General features: G+C 53.2%; 1 pseudogene; it reads left to right on the plus strand.

Annotated features, from left to right (window-relative positions):
* Nucleotides 1-12,997, plus strand: part of LOC128219267 (uncharacterized) — a 30,795-nt pseudogene extending 17,798 nt beyond the window's left edge.
* The last annotated feature ends 648 nt before the right edge of the window (nucleotides 12,998-13,645 follow it).

Genomic DNA, 13,645 nt, shown 5'->3' on the forward strand with positions numbered 1-13,645 from the left:
CCAGTGCCGGGTGTACTCTCACTCGTGAGTCATTGGTTCCAGTGCCGGGTGTACTCTCACTCGTGGGTCATTGGTTCCAGTGCCGGGTGTACTCTCACTCGTGGGTCATTGGTTCCAGTGCCGGGTGTACTCTCACTCGTGGGTCATTGGTTCCAGTGCCGGGTGTACTCTCACTCGTGGGTCATTGGTTCCAGTGCCGGGTGTACTCTCACTCGTGGGTCATTGGTTCCAGTGCCGGGTGTACTCTCACTCGTGGGTCATTGGTTCCAGTGCCGGGTGTACTCTCACTCGTGAGTCATTGGTTCCAGTGCCGGGTGTACTCTCACTCGTGGGTCATTGGTTCCAGTGCCGGGTGTACTCTCACTCGTGGGTCATTGGTTCCAGTGCCGGGTGTACTCTCACTCGTGGGTCATTGGTTCCAGTGCCGGGTGTACTCTCACTCGTGGGTCATTGGTTCCAGTGCCGGGTGTACTCTCACTCGTGGGTCATTGGTTCCAGTGCCGGGTGTACTCTCACTCGTGGGTCATTGGTTCCAGTGCCGGGTGTACTCTCACTCGTGGGTCATTGGTTCCAGTGCCGGGTGTACTCTCACTCGTGAGTCATTGGTTCCAGTGCCGGGTGTACTCTCACTCGTGGGTCATTGGTTCCAGTGCCGGGTGTACTCTCACTCGTGAGTCATTGGTTCCAGTGCCGGGTGTACTCTCACTCGTGAGTCATTGGTTCCAGTGCCGGGTGTACTCTCACTCGTGAGTCATTGGTTCCAGTGCCGGGTGTACTCTCACTCGTGAGTCATTGGTTCCAGTGCCGGGTGTACTCTCACTCGTGAGTCATTGGTTCCAGTGCCGGGTGTACTCTCACTCGTGAGTCATTGGTTCCAGTGCCGGGTGTACTCTCACTCGTGAGTCATTGGTTCCAGTGCCGGGTGTACTCTCACTCGTGAGTCATTGGTTCCAGTGCCGGTGTACTCTCACTCATGAGTCATTGGTTCCAGTGCCGGGTGTACTCTCACTCGTGGGTCATTGGTTCCAGTGCCGGGTGTACTCTCACTCGTGAGTCATTGGTTCCAGTGCCGGGTGTACTCTCACTCGTGGGTCATTGGTTCCAGTGCCGGGTGTACTCTCACTCGTGAGTCATTGGTTCCAGTGCCGGGTGTACTCTCACTCGTGAGTCATTGGTTCCAGTGCCGGGTGTACACTCACTCGTGAGTCATTGGTTCCAGTGCCGGGTGTACACTCACTCGTGAGTCATTGGTTCCAGTGCCGGGTGTACACTCACTCGTGAGTCATTGGTTCCAGTGCCGGGTGTACTCTCACTCGTGAGTCATTGGTTCCAGTGCCGGGTGTACTCTCACTCGTGAGTCATTGGTTCCAGTGCCGGGTGTACTCTCACTCGTGAGTCATTGGTTCCAGTGCCGGGTGTACTCTCACTCGTGAGTCATTGGTTCCAGTGCCGGGTGTACTCTCACTCGTGAGTCATTGGTTCCAGTGCCGGGTGTACTCTCACTCGTGAGTCATTGGTTCCAGTGCCGGGTGTACTCTCACTCGTGAGTCATTGGTTCCAGTGCCGGGTGTACTCTCACTCGTGAGTCATTGGTTCCAGTGCCGGGTGTACTCTCACTCGTGAGTCATTGGTTCCAGTGCCGTGTGTACTCTCACTCATGAGTCATTGGTTCCAGTGCCGGGTGTACACTCACTCATGAGTCATTGGTTCCAGTGCCGGGTGTACACTCACTCATGAGTCATTGGTTCCAGTGCCGGGTGTACACTCACTCATGAGTCATTGGTTCCAGTGCCGGGTGTACACTCACTCATGAGTCATTGGTTCCAGTGCCGGGTGTACTCTCACTCATGAGTCATTGGTTCCAGTGCCGGGTGTACTCTCACTCATGAGTCATTGGTTCCAGTGCCGGGTGTTCCCTCACTCATGAGTCATTGGTTCCAGTGCCGGGTGTTCCCTCACTCATGAGTCATTGGTTCCAGTGCCGGGTGTTCCCTCACTCATGAGTCATTGGTTCCAGTGCCGGGTGTTCCCTCACTCATGAGTCATTGGTTCCAGTGCCGGGTGTTCCCTCACTCATGAGTCATTGGTTCCAGTGCCGGGTGTTCACTCACTCATGAGTCATTGGTTCCAGTGCCGGGTGTTCCCTCACTCATGAGTCATTGGTTCCAGTGCCGGGTGTTCCCTCACTCATGAGTCATTGGTTCCAGTGCCGGGTGTTCCCTCACTCATGAGTCATTGGTTCCAGTGCCGGGTGTTCCCTCACTCATGAGTCATTGGTTCCAGTGCCGGGTGTTCCCTCACTCATGAGTCATTGGTTCCAGTGCCGGTGTACCTTCACTCATGAGTCATTGGTTCCAGTGCCGGTGTACCCTCACTCATGAGTCATTGGTTCCAGTGCCGGTGTACCCTCACTCATGAGTCATTGGTTATAGTGCCGGGTGTACTCTCACTCATGAGTCATTGGTTATAGTGCCGGGTGTACTCTCACTCATGAGTCATTGGGTCCAGTGCCGGGTGTACTCTCACTCATGAGTCATTGGGTCCAGTGCCGGGTGTACTCTCACTCATGAGTCATTGGGTCCAGTGCCGGGTGTACTCTCACTCATGAGTCATTGGGCCCAGTGCCGGGTGTACTCTCACTCATGAGTCATTGGGTCCAGTGCCGGGTGTACTCTCACTCATGAGTCATTGGGTCCAGTGCCGGGTGTACTCTCACTCATGAGTCATTGGGTCCAGTGCCGGGTGTACTCTCACTCATGAGTCATTGGTTCCAGTGCCGGTGTACTCTCACTCATGAGTCATTGGTTCCAGTGCCCGGTGTACTCTCACTCATGAGTCATTGGTTCCAGTGCCGGGTGTACTCTCACTCATGAGTCATTGGCTCCAGTGCCGGGTGTACTCTCACTCATGAGTCATTGGCTCCAGTGCCGGGTGTACTCTCACTCATGAGTCATTGGCTCCAGTGCCGGGTGTACTCTCACTCATGAGTCATTGGCTCCAGTGCCGGTGTACTCTCACTCATGAGTCATTGGCTCCAGTGCCGGTGTACTCTCACTCATGAGTCATTGGCTCCAGTGCCGGTGTACTCTCACTCATGAGTCATTGGTTCCAGTGCCGGGTGTACTCTCACTCGTGGGTCATTGGTTCCAGTGCCGGGTGTACTCTCACTCGTGGGTCATTGGTTCCAGTGCCGGGTGTACTCTCACTCGTGGGTCATTGGTTCCAGTGCCGGTGTACCCTCACTCATGAGTCATTGGTTCCAGTGCCGGGTGAACTCTCACTCATGGGTCATTGGTTCCAGTGCCGGGTGTACTCTCACTCATGGGTCATTGGTTCCAGTGCCGGGTGTACTCTCACTCGTGGGTCATTGGTTCCAGTGCCGGGTGTACTCTCACTCGTGGGTCATTGGTTCCAGTGCCGGGTGTACTCTCACTCGTGGGTCATTGGTTCCAGTGCCGGGTGTACTCTCACTCGTGGGTCATTGGTTCCAGTGCCGGGTGTACTCTCACTCGTGAGTCATTGGTTCCAGTGCCGGGTGTACTCTCACTCGTGAGTCATTGGTTCCAGTGCCGGGTGTACTCTCACTCGTGAGTCATTGGTTCCAGTGCCGGGTGTACTCTCACTCGTGAGTCATTGGTTCCAGTGCCGGGTGTACTCTCACTCGTGAGTCATTGGTTCCAGTGCCGGGTGTACTCTCACTCGTGAGTCATTGGTTCCAGTGCCGGGTGTACACTCACTCGTGAGTCATTGGTTCCAGTGCCGGGTGTACACTCACTCGTGAGTCATTGGTTCCAGTGCCGGGTATACACTCACTCGTGAGTCATTGGTTCCAGTGCCGGGTGTACACTCACTCGTGAGTCATTGGTTCCAGTGCCGGGTGTACACTCACTCGTGAGTCATTGGTTCCAGTGCCGGGTGTACACTCACTCGTGAGTCATTGGTTCCAGTGCCGGGTGTACACTCACTCGTGAGTCATTGGTTCCAGTGCCGGGTGTACACTCACTCGTGAGTCATTGGTTCCAGTGCCGGGTGTACACTCACTCGTGAGTCATTGGTTCCAGTGCCGGGTGTACACTCACTCGTGAGTCATTGGTTCCAGTGCCGGGTGTACACTCACTCGTGAGTCATTGGTTCCAGTGCCGGGTGTACACTCACTCGTGAGTCATTGGTTCCAGTGCCGGGTGTACACTCACTCGTGAGTCATTGGTTCCAGTGCCGGGTGTACACTCACTCGTGAATCATTGGTTCCAGTGCCGGGTGTACTCTCACTCGTGAGTCATTGGTTCCAGTGCCGGGTGTACTCTCACTCGTGAGTCATTGGTTCCAGTGCCGGGTGTACTCTCACTCGTGAGTCATTGGTTCCAGTGCCGGGTGTACTCTCACTCGTGAGTCATTGGTTCCAGTGCCGGGTGTACTCTCACTCGTGAGTCATTGGTTCCAGTGCCGGGTGTACTCTCACTCGTGAGTCATTGGTTCCAGTGCCGGGTGTACTCTCACTCGTGAGTCATTGGTTCCAGTGCCGGGTGTACTCTCACTCGTGAGTCATTGGTTCCAGTGCCGGGTGTACTCTCACTCGTGAGTCATTGGTTCCAGTGCCGGGTGTACTCTCACTCGTGAGTCATTGGTTCCAGTGCCGGGTGTACTCTCACTCGTGAGTCATTGGTTCCAGTGCCGGGTGTACTCTCACTCGTGAGTCATTGGTTCCAGTGCCGGGTGTACTCTCACTCGTGAGTCATTGGTTCCAGTGCCGGGTGTACTCTCACTCGTGAGTCATTGGTTCCAGTGCCGGGTGTACTCTCACTCGTGAGTCATTGGTTCCAGTGCCGGGTGTACTCTCACTCGTGAGTCATTGGTTCCAGTGCCGGGTGTACCCTCACTCGTGAGTCATTGGTTCCAGTGCCGAGTGTATCCTCACTCGTGAGTCATTGGTTCCAGTGCCGGGTGTACCCTCACTCGTGAGTCATTGGTTCCAGTGCCGGGTGTACCCTCACTCGTGAGTCATTGGTTCCAGTGCCGGGTGTACCCTCACTCCTGAGTCATTGGTTCCAGTGCCGGGTGTACCCTCACCCGTGAGTCATTGGTTCCAGTGCCGGGTGTACCCTCACTCCTGAGTCATTGGTTCCAGTGCCGGGTGTACCCTCACTCCTGAGTCATTGGTTTCAGTGCCGGGTGTACCCTCACTCCTGAGTCATTGGTTCCAGTGCCGGGTGTACACTCACTCATGAGTCATTGGTTCCAGTGCCGGGTGTACACTCACTCATGAGTCATTGGTTCCAGTGCCGGGTGTACACTCACTCATGAGTCATTGGTTCCAGTGCCGGGTGTACACTCACTCCTGAGTCATTGGTTCCAGTGCCGGGTGTACACTCACTCCTGAGTCATTGGTTCCAGTGCCGGGTGTACACTCACTCCTGAGTCATTGGTTCCAGTGCCGGGTGTACACTCACTCATGAGTCATTGGTTCCATTGCCGGGTGTACACTCACTCATGAGTCATTGGTTCCAGTGCCGGGTGTACACTCACTCATGAGTCATTGGTTCCAGTGCCGGGTGTACACTCACTCATGAGTCATTGGTTCCAGTGCCGGGTGTACTCTCACTCATGAGTCATTGGTTCCAGTGCCGGGTGTACTCTCACTCATGAGTCATTGGTTCCATTGCCGGGTGTTCCCTCACTCATGAGTCATTGGTTCCAGTGCCGGGTGTTCCCTCACTCATGAGTCATTTGTTCCAGTGCCGGGTGTTCCCTCACTCATGAGTCATTGGTTCCAGTGCCGGGTGTTCCCTCACTCATGAGTCATTGGTTCCAGTGCCGGGTGTTCCTTTACTCATGAGTCATTGGTTCCAGTGCCGGTGTACCCTCACTCATGAGTCATTGGTTCCAGTGCCGGTGTACTCTCACTCATGAGTCATTGGTTATAGTGCCGGGTGTACTCTCACTCATGAGTCATTGGTTATAGTGCCGGGTGTACTCTCACTCATGAGTCATTGGTTATAGTGCCGGGTGTACTCTCACTCATGAGTCATTGGTTATAGTGCCGGGTGTACTCTCACTCATGAGTCATTGGGTCCAGTGCCGGGTGTACTCTCACTCATGAGTCATTGGGTCCAGTGCCGGGTGTACTCTCACTCATGAGTCATTGGGTCCAGTGCCGGATGTACTCTCACTCATGAGTCATTGGGTCCAGTGCCGGGTGTACTCTCACTCATGAGTCATTGGGTCCAGTGCCGGGTGTACTCTCACTCATGAGTCATTGGGTCCAGTGCCGGGTGTACTCTCACTCGTGAGTCATTGGGTCCAGTGCCGGTGTACTCTCACTCGTGAGTCATTGGTTCCAGTGCCCGGAGTACTCTCACTCGTGAGTCATTGGCTCCAGTGCCGGGTGTACACTCACTCGTGAGTCATTGGTTCCAGTGCCGGGTGTACTCTCACTCGTGAGTCATTGGTTCCAGTGCCGGGTGTACTCTCACTCGTGAGTCATTGGCTCCAGTGCCGGGTGTACTCTCACTCATGAGTCATTGGCTCCAGTGCCGGGTGTACTCTCACTCATGAGTCATTGGCTCCAGTGCCGGTGTACTCTCACTCATGAGTCATTGGCTCCAGTGCCGGTGTACTCTCACTCGTGAGTCATTGGTTCCAGTGCCGGGTGTATTCTCACTCGTGGGTCATTGGTTCCAGTGCCGGGTGTACTCTCACTCGTGGGTCATTGGTTCCAGTGCCGGGTGTACTCTCACTCGTGGGTCATTGGTTCCAGTGCCGGTGTACCCTCACTCATGAGTCATTGGTTCCAGTGCCGGGTGTACTCTCACTCATGAGTCATTGGTTCCAGTGCCGGGTGTACTCTCACTCGTGGGTCATTGGTTCCAGTGCCGGGTGTACTCTCACTCGTGGGTCATTGGTTCCAGTGCCGGGTGTACTCTCACTCGTGGGTCATTGGTTCCAGTGCCGGGTGTACTCTCACTCGTGGGTCATTGGTTCCAGTGCCGGGTGTACTCTCACTCGTGAGTCATTGGTTCCAGTGCCGGGTGTACTCTCACTCGTGAGTCATTGGTTCCAGTGCCGGGTGTTCTCTCACTCGTGAGTCATTGGTTCCAGTGCCGGGTGTTCTCTCACTCGTGAGTCATTGGTTCCAGTGCCGGGTGTACTCTCACTCGTGAGTCATTGGTTCCAGTGCCGGGTGTACTCTCACTCGTGAGTCATTGGTTCCAGTGCCGGGTGTACTCTCACTCGTGAGTCATTGGTTCCAGTGCCGGGTGTACACTCACTCGTGAGTCATTGGTTCCAGTGCCGGGTGTACACTCACTCGTGAGTCATTGGTTCCAGTGCCGGGTGTACACTCACTCGTGAGTCATTGGTTCCAGTGCCGGGTGTACACTCACTCGTGAGTCATTGGTTCCAGTGCCGGGTGTACACTCACTCGTGAGTCATTGGTTCCAGTGCCGGGTGTACACTCACTCGTGAGTCATTGGTTCCAGTGCCGGGTGTACACTCACTCGTGAGTCATTGGTTCCAGTGCCGGGTGTACACTCACTCGTGAGTCATTGGTTCCAGTGCCGGGTGTACACTCACTCGTGAGTCATTGGTTCCAGTGCCGGGTGTACACTCACTCGTGAGTCATTGGTTCCAGTGCCGGGTGTACACTCACTCGTGAGTCATTGGTTCCAGTGCCGGGTGTACACTCACTCGTGAGTCATTGGTTCCAGTGCCGGGTGTACACTCACTCGTGAGTCATTGGTTCCAGTGCCGGGTGTACTCTCACTCGTGAGTCATTGGTTCCAGTGCCGGGTGTACTCTCACTCGTGAGTCATTGGTTCCAGTGCCGGGTGTACTCTCACTCGTGAGTCATTGGTTCCAGTGCCGGGTGTACTCTCACTCGTGAGTCATTGGTTCCAGTGCCGGGGTGTACTCTCACTCGTGAGTCATTGGTTCCAGTGCCGGGTGTACTCTCACTCGTGAGTCATTGGTTCCAGTGCCGGGTGTACTCTCACTCGTGAGTCATTGGTTCCAGTGCCGGGTGTACTCTCACTCGTGAGTCATTGGTTCCAGTGCCGGGTGTACTCTCACTCGTGAGTCATTGGTTCCAGTGCCGGGTGTACTCTCACTCGTGAGTCATTGGTTCCAGTGCCGGGTGTACTCTCACTCGTGAGTCATTGGTTCCAGTGCCGGGTGTACCCTCACTCGTGAGTCATTGGTTCCAGTGCCGGGTGTACCCTCACTCGTGAGTCATTGGTTCCAGTGCTGAGTGTATCCTCACTCGTGAGTCATTGGTTCCAGTGCCGGGTGTACCCTCACTCGTGAGTCATTGGTTCCAGTGCCGGGTGTACCCTCACTCGTGAGTCATTGGTTCCAGTGCCGGGTGTACCCTCACTCCTGAGTCATTGGTTCCAGTGCCGGGTGTACCCTCACTCCTGAGTCATTGGTTTCAGTGCCGGGTGTACCCTCACTCCTGAGTCATTGGTTCCAGTGCCGGGTGTACCCTCACTCATGAGTCATTGGTTCCAGTGCCGGGTGTACACTCACTCATGAGTCATTGGTTCCAGTGCCGGGTGTACACTCACTCATGAGTCATTGGTTCCAGTGCCGGGTGTACACTCACTCCTGAGTCATTGGTTCCAGTGCCGGGTGTACACTCACTCCTGAGTCATTGGTTCCAGTGCCGGGTGTACACTCACTCATGAGTCATTGGTTCCAGTGCCGGGTGTACACTCACTCCTGAGTCATTGGTTCCATTGCCGGGTGTACACTCACTCATGAGTCATTGGTTCCATTGCCGGGTGTACACTCACTCATGAGTCATTGGTTCCATTGCCGGGTGTACTCTCACTCATGAGTCATTGTTTCCAGTGCCGGGTGTACTCTCACTCATGAGTCATTGGTTCCAGTGCCGGGTGTTCCCTCACTCATGAGTCATTGGTTCCAGTGCCGGGTGTTCCCTCACTCATGAGTCATTGGTTCCAGTGCCGGGTGTTCCCTCACTCATGAGTCATTGGTTCCAGTGCCGGGTGTTCCCTCACTCATGAGTCATTGGTTCCAGTGCCGGGTGTTCCTTTACTCATGAGTCATTGGTTCCAGTGCCGGTGTACCCTCACTCATGAGTCATTGGTTCCAGTGCCGGTGTACCCTCACTCATGAGTCATTGGTTCCAGTGCCGGTGTACTCTCACTCATGAGTCATTGGTTATAGTGCCGGGTGTACTCTCACTCATGAGTCATTGGTTATAGTGCCGGGTGTACTCTCACTCATGAGTCATTGGGTCCAGTGCCGGGTGTACTCTCACTCATGAGTCATTGGGTCCAGTGCCGGGTGTACTCTCACTCATGAGTCATTGGGTCCAGTGCCGGGTGTACTCTCACTCATGAGTCATTGGGTCCAGTGCCGGATGTACTCTCACTCATGAGTCATTGGGTCCAGTGCCGGGTGTACTCTCACTCATGAGTCATTGGGTCCAGTGCCGGGTGTACTCTCACTCATGAGTCATTGGGTCCAGTGCCGGGTGTACTCTCACTCGTGAGTCATTGGGTCCAGTGCCGGTGTACTCTCACTCGTGAGTCATTGGTTCCAGTGCCCGGTGTACTCTCACTCGTGAGTCATTGGCTCCAGTGCCGGGTGTACACTCACTCGTGAGTCATTGGTTCCAGTGCCGGGTGTACTCTCACTCGTGAGTCATTGGTTCCAGTGCCGGGTGTACTCTCACTCGTGAGTCATTGGTTCCAGTGCCGGGTGTACTCTCACTCGTGAGTCATTGGTTCCAGTGCCGGGTGTACTCTCACTCGTGAGTCATTGGTTCCAGTGCCGGGTGTACTCTCACTCGTGAGTCATTGGTTCCAGTGCCGGGTGTACTCTCACTCGTGAGTCATTGGTTCCAGTGCCGGGTGTACTCTCACTCGTGAGTCATTGGTTCCAGTGCCGGGTGTACTCTCACTCGTGAGTCATTGGTTCCAGTGCCGGGTGTACTCTCACTCGTGAGTCATTGGTTCCAGTGCCGGGTGTACTCTCACTCGTGAGTCATTGGTTCCAGTGCCGGGTGTACTCTCACTCGTGAGTCATTGGTTCCAGTGCCGGGTGTACTCTCGCTCGTGAGTCATTGGTTCCAGTGCCGGGTGTACCCTCGCTCGTGAGTCATTGGTTCCAGTGCCGGGTGTACCCTCACTCGTGAGTCATTGGTTCCAGTGCCGGGTGTATCCTCACTCGTGAGTCATTGGTTCCAGTGCCGGGTGTACTCTCACTCGTGAGTCATTGGTTCCAGTGCCGGGTGTACCCTCGCTCGTGAGTCATTGGTTCCAGTGCCGGGTGTACCCTCGCTCGTGAGTCATTGGTTCCAGTGCCGGGTGTACCCTCACTCGTGAGTCATTGGTTCCAGTGCCGAGTGTATCCTCACTCGTGAGTCATTGGTTCCAGTGCCGGGTGTACCCTCACTCGTGAGTCATTGGTTCCAGTGCCGGGTGTACCCTCACTCGTGAGTCATTGGTTCCAGTGCCGGGTGTACCCTCACTCGTGAGTCATTGGTTCCAGTGCCGGGTGTACCCTCACTCGTGAGTCATTGGTTCCAGTGCCGGGTGTACCCTCACTCGTGAGTCATTGGTTCCAGTGCCGGGTGTACCCTCACTCGTGAGTCATTGGTTCCAGTGCCGGGTGTACCCTCACCCGTGAGTCATTGGTTCCAGTGCCGGGTGTACTCTCACTCGTGAGTCATTGGTTCCATTGCCGGGTGTACCCTCACCCGTGAGTCATTGGTTCCAGTGCCGGGTGTACTCTCACTCGTGAGTCATTGGTTCCAGTGCCGGGTGTACCCTCACTCGTGAGTCATTGGTTCCAGTGCCGGGTGTACCCTCACTCCTGAGTCATTGGTTCCAGTGCCGGGTGTACCCTCACTCCTGAGCATTTGTTCCAGTGCCGGGTGTACCCTCACTCCTGAGTCATTGGTTCCAGTGCCGGGTGTACCCTCACTCCTGAGTCATTGGTTCCAGTGCCGGGTGTACACTCACTCCTGAGTCATTGGTTCCAGTGCCGGGTGTACACTCACTCATGAGTCATTGGTTCCAGTGCCGGGTGTACACTCACTCATGAGTCATTGGTTCCAGTGCCGGGTGTACACTCACTCATGAGTCATTGGTTCCAGTGCCGGGTGTACACTCACTCATGAGTCATTGGTTCCAGTGCCGGGTGTACACTCACTCATGAGTCATTGGTTCCAGTGCCGGGTGTACACTCACTCATGAGTCATTGGTTCCAGTGCCGGGTGTACACTCACTCATGAGTCATTGGTTCCAGTGCCGGGTGTACACTCACTCATGAGTCATTGATTCCAGTGCCGGGTGTACACTCACTCATGAGTCATTGGTTCCATTGCCGGGTGTACACTCACTCATGAGTCATTGGTTCCAGTGCCGGGTGTACTCTCACTCATGAGTCATTGGTTCCAGTGCCGGGTGTTCCCTCACTCATGAGTCATTGGTTCCAGTGCCGGGTGTTCCCTCACTTATGAGTCATTGGTTCCAGTGCCGGGTGTTCCCTCACTCATGAGTCATTGGTTCCAGTGCCGGGTGTTCCCTCACTCATGAGTCATTGGTTCCAGTGCCGGTGTACCTTCACTCATGAGTCATTGGTTCCAGTGCCGGTGTACCCTCACTCATGAGTCATTGGTTCCAGTGCCGGTGTACTCTCACTCATGAGTCATTGGTTATAGTGCCGGGTGTACTCTCACTCATGAGTCATTGGTTATAGTGCCGGGTGTACTCTCACTCATGAGTCATTGGTTATAGTGCCGGGTGTACTCTCACTCATGAGTCATTGGTTATAGTGCCGGGTGTACTCTCACTCATGAGTCATTGGGTCCAGTGCCGGGTGTACTCTCACTCATGAGTCATTGGGTCCAGTGCCGGGTGTACTCTCACTCATGAGTCATTGGGTCCAGTGCGGGTGTACTCTCACTCATGAGTCATTGGTTCCAGTGCCGGTGTACTCTCACTCATGGGTCATTGGTTCCAGTGCCGGGTGTACTCTCACTCATGGGTCATTGGTTCCAGTGCCGGGTGTACTCTCACTCATGGGTCATTGGTTCCAGTGCCGGGTGTACTCTCACTCATGGGTCATTGGTTCCAGTGCCGGGTGTACTCTCACTCTCGACTGTCTCTCACTGATGAGTTTTGGGCTTCAGAGCCTGGTGTAAGTTTTTTTTTCGGTTTCTCATATAGGACTTGTAATGATAATATCGTTGAGTGAAACCAGTTATTTGAATTATATGACAATCAAAATCCGCAATACATGGCTATTTAGTACAGATTACAGTGGACGGCGAAGCTATCCGATATTCTTGGCTCAGAGTATGGGTTCATTGACGACCATAGGACACGTGAGACAACTCTTCGAGACCTTTTGTCACATAGAACAGGCCTGGCCAGCCCCGACAATGGCTTTATGGCTGGGTTCCCGCCATCCATATCGAGGGCAGACCTTTGCAAGTAATGAATCACTTGATATGTACACAATTATCATGTATATGTCTTATTTTATTGCTGCATGCTCTAGTTAAATACACACAACACAATGAGCAATGCAACGTGAGCGGACTTTTGTATAAAGTGTAATCTTGTTTAGTAAAAGTCACAAGTTTTATAACATATTAGCTCAAAATACGTACACGTTCAATATTAAGAATGGATCAATCGTTATGAATCGTTCACATATGATAAATTATTGCAGACGAATGAGATATCTCCCAGAGCAAATCCCTTTTAGGGACTCCTTCATCTACAACAATTACATGTACATGTTACTTGGCCATGTGGCAGAAAAGTTAGGTGGGGACACGTGGGAAAATCTTGTGACGTCAAGAATATTTGTACCCCTTGGAATGAAGTCAACTAAAATACTGAAAAAGAAATCGGACGTTCTTTCAAGTGAGATGGCGCATCCGTACATATACAAGGACAACTCGTTTGAAAACTCAACTTCAGATATTTATGAGTATGCTCCCTTATATACTACTAGTTCATAATTGTCCTTTCCGATAACTTGGTTACTTCCCCTGATTTCTAAGGGAGGCTACTCCATTTCCTACTTCCGGGGAATACATTTTGCAAGATGGCCGACGTAGACAATGAGATCACTGGGGCGTGTATGAATAACAATGAGTTGACACCATTTAAGGTCGTCGATTTGAAAAGATACCTTGCGAACCGGAAATTGAATGTATCAGGTCTTAAATGCGAATTGATTGAGAGGATAAAAGGCGCATATAGACTTTCTATAACTGACAAACGCGTGCTGGAGGAGAGAGATCGGGAAGAAAGAGAGAGAAGAGCAACCGAACGCTTTATCCTCCCATGTGGCGAGGGTCTTCCACCGCCATCAACACTGAAGGCATGGAAGTCCACTATTGATCTGTTTCCTGCTGTAGAGGAAAAGGATATATACAACTACATTGTACTGAAAAGAGACTCGAAACGTCAATTGAAGGCGAGGACTTATTATGTGGACGGACATGTACAGAAAGTTGAGGTATGTCAAATAGTGAGTTTATAATAAGTCTGAGGCTGTTTTTTCTGCCATGTTTACTTCATCTAGTTATATAATTAGCTCAAGGGGACTATTTTGACTTGGACATAAAAATAATTTGGTGTGAAAAATGTACTCAACATTTTTA

The sequence above is a fragment of the Mya arenaria genome, chromosome 15, assembly GCF_026914265.1.
Source record: "Mya arenaria isolate MELC-2E11 chromosome 15, ASM2691426v1".
Taxonomy (NCBI): Eukaryota; Metazoa; Mollusca; class Bivalvia; order Myida; family Myidae; genus Mya; species Mya arenaria.